The following is a 10343-nucleotide window of genomic DNA, read 5'->3' as shown; positions in this document are numbered from 1 at the left end:
TTTGCTACTATATGGGTCAAATCTTCAGGACAGCCCTGGCCAGTGTGGCTCAGTGGTTGAGCATTGGCCCATGAACCAAGAGGTCACTGGTTCGATTCCCAGTCAGGGCACATGCATGGGTTGTGGGCTCAATCCCCATTAGGGGGCATGCAGGAAGGAGCCAATTGATGTTTCTCATCGATGTTTCTATTTCTTTATCTCTCTCCCTTCCTCTCCCTCTAAAATCAATTTTAAAATATTTTTAAAACCTTCAGGACAATAAAGAGAAAGGGAAGAGCAGGGGAAGCTTTCTTTTTTTTTTTTCTTTATCATTGTTAAGGAATTAAAATCCTTTGAGTCACCATGCATGAACTCTGTTCATTGGATGGGAGTGTGACCATTAAAACTGTGCTCCAATATATGGGAGCTGTGACCCACATGTGTGTTATCAAGTCAACAACTGTTATAAAATGTCCAATTTTGTGTTAAGTAATTCAGATTGTAAGAAAATGTAATCCACTTAGAATCCTGTAGGGAGGAGCACAGGAAAAGTATAATACCAAACAATATATAATAAAGATCTAGATCTTGAGATATAAACTGTAATTGTCATGTGAACCCTGAGAAAGAGGAAAGATCACTGAGCATCACGGACCGGAGTTGGCAGTTGAGCTGGACCTTGAAAGCCTGTAAGGGATTGCCACAGGGCTTCTGTAAGCAAAGCCAGTTCCCTCACCCCCTAATGTGCACCAACTGTCAAGGGAGTGTTGGGGCCTCGCTTCCCTCTCTTTTAGGAACAATAGAGATTTTTGCTTCTTTGCCTCTCTTCCTCTCTGCAACGGATGGATGTATCAGTTAAAGATTCTCAAATCAGTAGCCCTTCCCTCTGGGAAACAGTGAATATCTGACTGCTTCCTTGCTCATTAAAGAAATGGGGGGAAACACCAACCATAACAAGTTACGGGTTAGAGCTGCATAAGAACAATTCCACAATAAGAATCTACATGGGCTTGTGTGGAAAGACAAGTGCTATTTTCTGCTTGAGTCTGTGACTGGTAGAGAATCACTCAACCCTATGATTGTATTATTTATACAGAACTCACTAGGGCACCATCTGGTGCTAAGCTAACCGAAAAAAAAAAACAAAAAACAGGAAAATCAAACCCAAAGCCAATTGTCTTCATTGGAGTTTTCGCTAATGACCTGTTCTTCGCCAATATTCCAACTGATCACATTCTAGTTTAAAACAGGAAAAGACATTTAATGCTTTAAAGGAAGTCTTAAAGGGAATTTAGTTAGACATACCCTTGAAAAGATTCTGTTCCTATCTAGATCTTCTTAGTTGAGAGGCCATTGCCCCTATTTCAGGTCTTATTACATCTTATTAAGTTGTCAGATCAAGTTCATAATGTCCTATCTCAATACCCAGTCACCAAGAGTTAAGGGTCAGAGGTGATCTTGCAAGATTAAGTCCTGGAGATGGAAACTTAAGCCAAATTAGTAAGGAAAATTCTGAAGTATAAGAAACAAGCTAACAAATGCCCATGATGAAAATAATTTTAATTGAAAATGATTTTTAAACCTCACATTTTGACTCTCAATAAATTACTCTCGATGTGGTAGCCAACTTGACATAACCATTATATTTTCCTTTGTAATAAAAAATTTTACAAGTACAATACAAAAGGTAGGTGTGTGTGTTGAAACTATATACTCTTACATTTTTTCTAATCCAATAAAAAGATTTCTCTTTTCAGTTCTTATTGGCTTTTCCTAGATTCTCCAAGTTCTAGTAGCTTTCTTTTTGACACAGATATTGTAAAATGGCATCATATTTTAATTTGGTTTCAATATTATAAGTTCATCATGAAGACTATAAACAATTCTGGTCCCATTTTGTTCTCATTGGGAGCTAACACTGCAGGTCTTAATGGTACCTTAATATATAATCAGGTGCCTTGATTCCCATGGTCACTAGTGTTTGAAGTTTTCTTTGGACTATCATGTGATTTTCCACATTTTAGGGGCTCTGCTTTTAATACAGCCCTTTAATGATTTTGACAATCCAAAAAAGAAGCCTATCAAATAGCCAAAAACCACGATATTTAGGGGGATTGCTCTCTTAATCCTGAAAGCAAAATTATCTTGTAAAGTGGTTTCATGAAGCATCTTTCCATAACTCATTCATCTGATTTCCAGAATGAAGGAGGTCAATCTTGCTTGCTCAATGTAAAATTAAGACTTAATTACAGTCAGAAGCTTGGTTATGATACACATTTAAAAATACAAATAGCCAGAAGATGAGAGAGAGCAAGATATTGAAAACCTATTTGAAGAAATAATGACAGAAAACTTCCCCCACCTGGTGAAAGAAATGGACTTACAGGTCCAAGAAGCGCGGAGAACCCCAAACAAAAGGAATCCAAAGAGGACCACACCAAGACACATCATAATTAAAATGCCAAGAGCAAAAGATAAAGAGAGAATCTTAAAAACAGCAAGAGAAAGAAACTCAGTTACCTACAAGGGAATACCCATACGACTGTCAGCGGATTTCTCAACAGAAACTTTGCAGGCAAGAAGGGAGTGGCAAGAAATATTCAAAGTGATGAATACCAAGAACCTACAACCAAGATTACTTTATCCAGCAAAGCTATCATTCAGAATTGAAGGTCAGATAAAGAGCTTCACAGATAAGGAAAAGCTAAAGGAGTTCATCACCACCAAACCAGGATTATATGAAATGCTGAAAGGTATCCTTTAAGAAGAGGAAGAGGAAGAAAAAGGTAAAGATACAAATTATGAACAACAAATATGCATCTATCAACAAGTGAATCTAAGAATCAAGTGAATAAATAATCTGATGAACAGAATGAACTGTTGATTATAATAGAATCAGGGACATAGAAAGGGAATGGACTGACTATTCCTGGGGGGGAAAGGGGTGTGGGAGATGCGGGAAGAGACTGGACAAAAATCGTGCACCTATGGATGAGGATAGTGGGTGGGGAGTGAGGGCGGAGGGTGGGGCGGGAACTGGGAGGAGGGGAGTTATGGGGGGGAAAAAAGAGGAACAAATGTAATAATCTGAACAATAAAGATTTAATTAAAAAAATAAAATAAAATAAAAATAAAATAAAAAAATACAAATAAATCAGCAATTTTAATCAAGGCAGTTTATTCATGTCACTGCAAGGGCTCTAGTGCAAAGAGAAGTTACACTGTATAGTCACCTGGGTTTGAATCTTAAGTCAGCCACTTAATAGTGTTGTCCCCTGAACAAGTTCTTTAACCTCTTTAAAGGTCAGTGGCATTCTTTTTATCTGTTAAAAGGCTTAATACTTCCATGTTTTTGTGGCAAGTGGATTAGATAACATCAGAAAAATCTTTCCACAGTCCCTGGCACAATAGGATATCTATAAATCTGAGTTTAACTCATCTTTCCCAGTTACTTCCAAAACTTTTCCTTAATACCAACAACTCTGAAAGGGAAGTGATTTACATGTAGTACATCTCTAATTACAAAAGCCTAGGGAAACCAAGATGTACTTTTAACTCCATCCTCCCATCCTATATAATAAAAGGGTAATATGCAAATAGACCGAACAGCAGAACCAACCAACCAATCAAAGCATAATATGGTAATGATATGCTAAGGCTGCTCAACCGCTCACTATGACATGCACTGACCACCAGAGGGCAGTCAACTGGTCAACCAGTCACTATGACATGCATTGACCACCAGGGGGCAGATGCTCTGACCGGTAGGTTAACTTGCTGCTGGGGTCTGGCCCATCAGGGACTGAACGAGATGGGCCAGACATGCCCTGGAGCCCTCCTATGTTCCCTCCCTGGCCCGATCGTGCACCAGTGGGGTCCCTCAGCCTGGCCTGCACCCTCTTGCAATCCGGGACCCCTCGGGGGATGTTGGAGAGCCAGTTTCAGGCTGATCCCACAGGCCACTCCCCTTGAGAGGGTGCCAGATGCAGGGCTCATGGCTGGTGATGCTGCTGCAGCAGTGTGAGCCTCTCCTGATTGGGACAGATTGGGTGTGAGCCCGCAGCAGGCACAGTGGGGCTGGGATGAGTGGAGCAGCAGGAAGGAGCTGCAGGTGGCATTGGACTGCAGGTTTCAGCCAGTCTCTGCAGGCCACCCAGAGGGACCCCACCCGTGCACAAATTCATGCACCAGGCCTCTAGTTTAAGATAATATCAAATGTCCTTCACAAAATTCCAAACTTCCTTGGAACCCAACTGTCATTGTATCACTGGTGTCTACTCTTCATTAGTAAGAGCATCTTCTCCCATTTCAAAGGTCCAACTCCCTCCATCCCCAGCCACTTCTCCTGACCCATAAAGCAAACACCCAATTTGCTCACATTAAACAAAGAACATTTTACATCATTAAACAGAATATTTAATATCAACAAACAGAATATTCACAATTGGATGACTTAATCTAGAACTACTCCAAGGACAAAATAACTAGAAAGAAAGAAGAAAAGAAAAAGCCTTTTTCTAAAAGTTTTTATTTTAGTTGTCAGAAACCCAAACTAAACAATGTGTTGGAAGAATTAATAGCTGCTTTCTAGCAACAACTATAGACTAACCTTAACTAATTCAATTTCTCTGTGTGTAGCAATAACAAAGAAGCTGTACTATTCATCTTGCACATCTAATCCATAAGAAAATCCTGTTGGCTCTATTTCCAAGATATTTACCACATTCATTCATTTCCCCACATTTTATTTAAAGATTGATATTTTCCTGGGGGCATTTTCTATGGACCTTAGTTTCATAAGTTTTTGACACAGAATAAAGCCTACCTTGTAGGGATGGTTTGATGACTAAATTAGATTGCAATGTGACAATACTTGTGAGCAAAGTACAAATAGAAGAGATTAGTTTTCCCAATAAGAAGGCAGTTGGATGTACACAGAACCTGAAAAAGGGGAACTAGAGAATTTGTAGACAATATTACCCCCACTCTGGCAGAACATAAAACATTGTCCACACTGCACTACAGAGACTGTCTGTGTAAGGACTGGAAGCCACCACACAGAGTCTCAGTCCCTCGGACACATGGAGAAATCCCAGATCTCTAAATCACTTTTTTCAAAATTCCTTATCAGACATCAAAAGCTTCCATCGTCCTGACATCGCCTCATGAGGCACATGTTGAAATTAATGATACCGCCAGGAACTCCCATGAATTCCCTCTGAGTTGGATGCCTTCCTGGGGATATCTCCCTGTCTGGCAGTTAGGCACACCCCCACCTTAGCAGCTGCGCCTTCAAGCAGTTGTTCTCGGGGCGCTGCTGCTATATAAAATTGCACTTACCTACTCCAGGAAGATGCATGTTGCCTTTCATTCCAAAGGGTGTCCTTTCTAATCTGATCCCCAAATTCTGGGTGTGCCCCTCTGCTGAGAACAATGAGGAATTCCCACTCAGAGCCATGCAGGGAGAGGGGAAATGAGGAGGGCAGTGACAGCACAGAATGGATGGTTCTAAACCCTCAGAGATCTAATTGGTTCTCTGGGACAGTGAGAACCGGGCACCATTCACTCTGGGAAGAAGCAGGAAGCAAGGAAACAAGAGAAACTAAGGCACGTTTCAGAAGCCCGAGTGGTAAAGCCAATGGGGATTTCCCACTGTCCTTGTAATCAAATCCAAGTTGGGTGTCATGACCCATGAGGCCTTGAGTGATCCAGGCTCTGCCTGCTGCTCTGACCATATTCCATGTACTCACCCCGTCCCCATCATTCCACCCCATCCGCACTGGCCCTTACAGTCTTAAGACCTGCCAACTCATGTCCAACTTAGAGTCTTTGCACCTGCTATTCCTTCTGTCTGGGACCCTCTTCTCCTATATCTTTGCCTGGCTGAGTCCTTCCCATCACTTGGGTTTCAGCTCAAGTGTCACATCCTCAGTAAAGCCTTCTCCTATGACAATCTTAATGTTTCCCAGCACTCACTACCATTGCCACCTAATCACTCTATCCCATTACCCTGTTTAATGTCTACATAGCATTAGTCACTATCTGAAATTATCAAGACTAGTTATGTCTTTGTTTGTATGTTATATGTCTCTCCTATTAGAGTGTACAGACAGGATCCTTGACAGTTTTGCTCATCACAGCAGCTCCAAGGCTTAGTATACTGCTATACTAACTGACACAGAGCAATTACTCAATACATAAGTGTTAAATTTTGGATGCTTTAATGAATATTTAGAGATATGTGAAATGGCAATTTGTAAAACTATTTGGAATATTAACACAGGAAACAACCTTTATTACGATGCAAAATACCACTCAGGATAGGAAGATTTCATTTCAGAACTGTGTTATATAACAGGTAGTAGCGATAAATGAGGGAAGGGTCACAGAAACACTAATGAGTTAAATTTCTGCTTGCCTTAATTCTGCAGCTACTTTAGACAGAATGATAATAAGAAAACTGGTTTGGGCATCAGTGCACTTCCGCACTTTACAAATGGACTCTACATCAGTTAATTCTCCATTTCTAAATGTTACTGATGTAGGCTGGGTCACAGTCCTACAGTTAGTTAATCTGAGGTTAAAGATTTGCATGACTGGGTATACTAATTTGGAGTAATCGAGTATCGATTTTGTCTTTTAGCAACAATGAACTAACAATACACAGCTTTTATTTGGTACCCTGTATCTTCTCAAATCCCAGAATCATCAGTGAATAGTTCATTTAAACAGCTGCATTGTGATGCATCGTTAAAATGTTATTCCTAAATTTTTTTAAAAAAAAATTCAGTTGTTATTTACTACAATCAGAAGTTTTCTTCAGAATGTGTGAGCTGAAATGGAAAGACTTCTAAATTCTATCTAACTCCAAACCTCAGAATATTTACATAATAAAACACATAATTTATACTTTGGAACATGACTGAATTTCCTCCTTTAAATGAGGGTAATAGCCCAACCCTTGGAAAGACTGGAGCAGTATACAACTTCTCCCCTCCACTGCTCCAGATGCACAGTGGTCACCACCCTGGCTCCTAGCCGACAGTCCAAAGTCCCTCATTAATGGTTTCTCATAGTCCCATCCTTAACACCATCCCATGCTCCAAGACAATCCAATATAATGAATTCCACTATGCCTAAGGCCCTCTGCTAAATGTTGGTTAGCTTGTAAAAAATCATAGCGGTTATCTGTCCTCAAGTAGCTGATAATCCCATAGGTATCAGGAAAGTTTTTTTAAAAAATAGAAAACTCTACATAACACTAGGAAGCTTATTCTATTTAGCAAGGAAAATGTTTAAAATTTTTTTCAAAGAAGGGAGCATTCCATCTTTGGTGCTCTTCTCTTTTAGCTTTACACATTATCCCTGAATAATTTTATCTATTATTAAGCCTCTATTATTGCCAATATGCTGATGGTTCCAGAACTGTATGTCCAGTCCAGACCTCTCAACCTGAATTTTAACTGTCTAGTGACTACGTTCAGTCCACTGGAAGATCTTGAAGCTTATGAAAGATCCAAATTCAAAATCATTAATGCCTCCCCGACACACACAGACTTTTCCCTCTTAAATTTCCCAACTCTGCTAATGGATATACCATATACCCAAAACCATATCTCTCCAGTTATGCCTCAGTTTACTTTATCCCTCAACACCAAATCACTGATGAAGCCACATTAACACTATTTTTCTAGCTCAGAGTATGCATCAGTCTACTCCCGCTGCTCTACGGCCACCTCGCTAAGGTCACTACCTCAATTCATGCACGTTCATGGCCTCTGCAATCATATAGACTTAGGTTTGGGTCTTGGCTCTGTCACTTCCTGTTGGTGACCTTGAGCAGTTACATGAAGATAATATTGTTTAGTCTTCATATGGTTGACAGAAATCTTTGAAAAAAGTAGTGCATATGCAACACTTTACACAGCACATAGTAAGTGTTCAATAAATTAAAAATGTCATAATATAATCCACAGACTGGATTCAATATACATTCAGAGCCACATTTCTCAGTATTTCCCACTCCATTCCCACTCTATTCCTATGCTGAAGTCTCATTATACATTGTGTGATTTCCTGAACACAAACTCACCTTTATCCCTCTGCATCTTCTATTCTCTTTTTCAAATGTCCTCCCTTTTCTTATCATTACTCAATGCTCTTATTTATCTTGAAATTTCACATACCTAATTCACATTCAAATGTTATCTTCTTAAAGAATGATTGCCCACATAGATTTGTCACACTTCCCTCTATTTCTACAGAATACACACATACACACATATGCTCACACACATGAAAATTCACCTAGGAGAACAGAGTCACATCATAATATAATTTTTAAAAGTATTTGTTTTCATCTCTATCTTCTCCTATTTGTGATAAACACATTAAGAAAAAGGTCACTATACTGGTAGTCTTCATTCCTAGCTTTAGCTTACATAGAATTGGTGCTCAGTAATTGTTCTTTTAAAAATTTCCTGGCTAAGCCCTGGCTGGTGTGGCTCACTTGGCTGAGCATTGTCCCATGCATGGAGAGGTCACTGTTTTGATTCCTGTTCAGGGCAAAAGCCTAGGTTTCAGTTTAATCCCCGGGCGGGGGGCGGGGGGGAGGAACGTATAGGAGGCAGCCGATCTATGTATCTCTCTCTTCATGTTTCTCTTTCCCCCTCTCCCTTCTCTCTCTAAAATCAATTTTAAAAACATATTTTTTAAAAATTCCTGGCTAAGAGAATCTAGGCATATTACATGGAAGGAAATTTTCATGGGGACCAGGAGGTGGAATAATAAAGAGAAAGATAGTTGTGTGTTTTTTTCCTGGATCTTACCCTACGTTGTCTGAAATTGTACCAGCACCTTCACCATCATACCACTAGCCTCCTCCATAACATCAAATCTCCCTACCCTTAAGTACCAAGCCCTCCAACCTATTGGAGAAACACTGGTGTCTACTAATTAAGTCTGAGTGAAATGTGCATATAGCTTGGAAGGGAGATATAGGGTCAGATTATGGAGGAGCTTAGAAATTTGAATTTTACCCAGAAAATAATAGGGCCACATTGGAGACCGGTTGGCAGGGCAAAGCATGATCCCAAAGGTATTTTTAGGAGATTCCTATATAGCAGTGATGGCGAACCTTTTGAGCTCGGTGTGTCAGCATTTTGAAAAACCCTAACTTAACTCCGGTGCCGTGTCACATATAGAAATTTTTTGATATTTGCAACCATAGTAAAACAAAGACTTATATTTTTGATATTTATTTTATATATTTAAATGCCATTTAACAAAGAAAAATCAAACCAAAAAAATGAGTTCGTGCGTCACCTCTGACACGTGTGTCATAGGTTCGCCATCACTGCTATATAGGATAGTTTGGACTGGGGAAGGACAGGATTTGTAGAACTCTATTGCAGAATAAAGCTAATTCTTAGGAGGGAGGGGCCGGAAGAGAAGAAGAAAGGGAGTAACATTTGTGGGAAACTTCTATATGGCAGTCACTGTTGTAAAAGCATTTTACATACATTATCTCATTCAAGTCTAGCAATAATCATATCCATAAAGTACTCTCATTAACTCTGAATTGAGAAAGCAATGATTTAGAGTGGTTAAGCAAATTGCCAAAAGTAAGAAGGTAGTAGCAAATGGAAGAGCTTGGATTCAAACACAGGTCTGCTTGATGCCAAAGTCCAAATTGGACATTCTCTACTTACTTGAGGCACTTGAAAACAGAAACTGAACAAAATGAAAAGGCAACCTATGGAATGGGAAACTTTTTTTGCCAACATCTATCTGATAAGGGGTTAATATACTAAATGCATAAGAAACTCACAAACCTCAATAGAAAAAAAAATTATCCAACTAAAAAGTGGGGATAAAGATTCCTAAAAAAATAAAAGGCATACAAATAGCCAAAAGATATATGAAAGTTGCTCAATATCACTAACCATCAGGGAAATGCAAATAAAAATTATAATGAGATGTCACCTCACACTTGTTAAGAGATAACAAGTATTGGAGAGGATTTTCAGAAAAGGGAACCCTTGTACACTGTTGGGGATGTAAACTGGTATAACCAATAAGGAATAAAGTATGAAAGTTGCTCAAAATATTAAAAATAGAACTACCTAATGATTCACCAATTCCACTTCTGGGTATATATCCAAAGGAAAAAAATCAGGCAGGATCTCAAGAAGATATCTAGAATCCTATGTTCGCTGCACCATTATTCACATTATTCCAAGATATGGAATGTTTGTTAATGGGTGAATGGATAAAGAAAATGTTATATATATATATATATATATATATATATATATATATATATATATATATATCTCCTGCCATTTGCAACAACATGAATGAAC

Source organism: Myotis myotis, unplaced genomic scaffold, assembly GCF_014108235.1.
Source record: "Myotis myotis isolate mMyoMyo1 unplaced genomic scaffold, mMyoMyo1.p scaffold_m19_p_4, whole genome shotgun sequence".
NCBI lineage: Eukaryota > Metazoa > Chordata > Mammalia > Chiroptera > Vespertilionidae > Myotis > Myotis myotis.
This window is presented reverse-complemented; position numbering follows the sequence as displayed.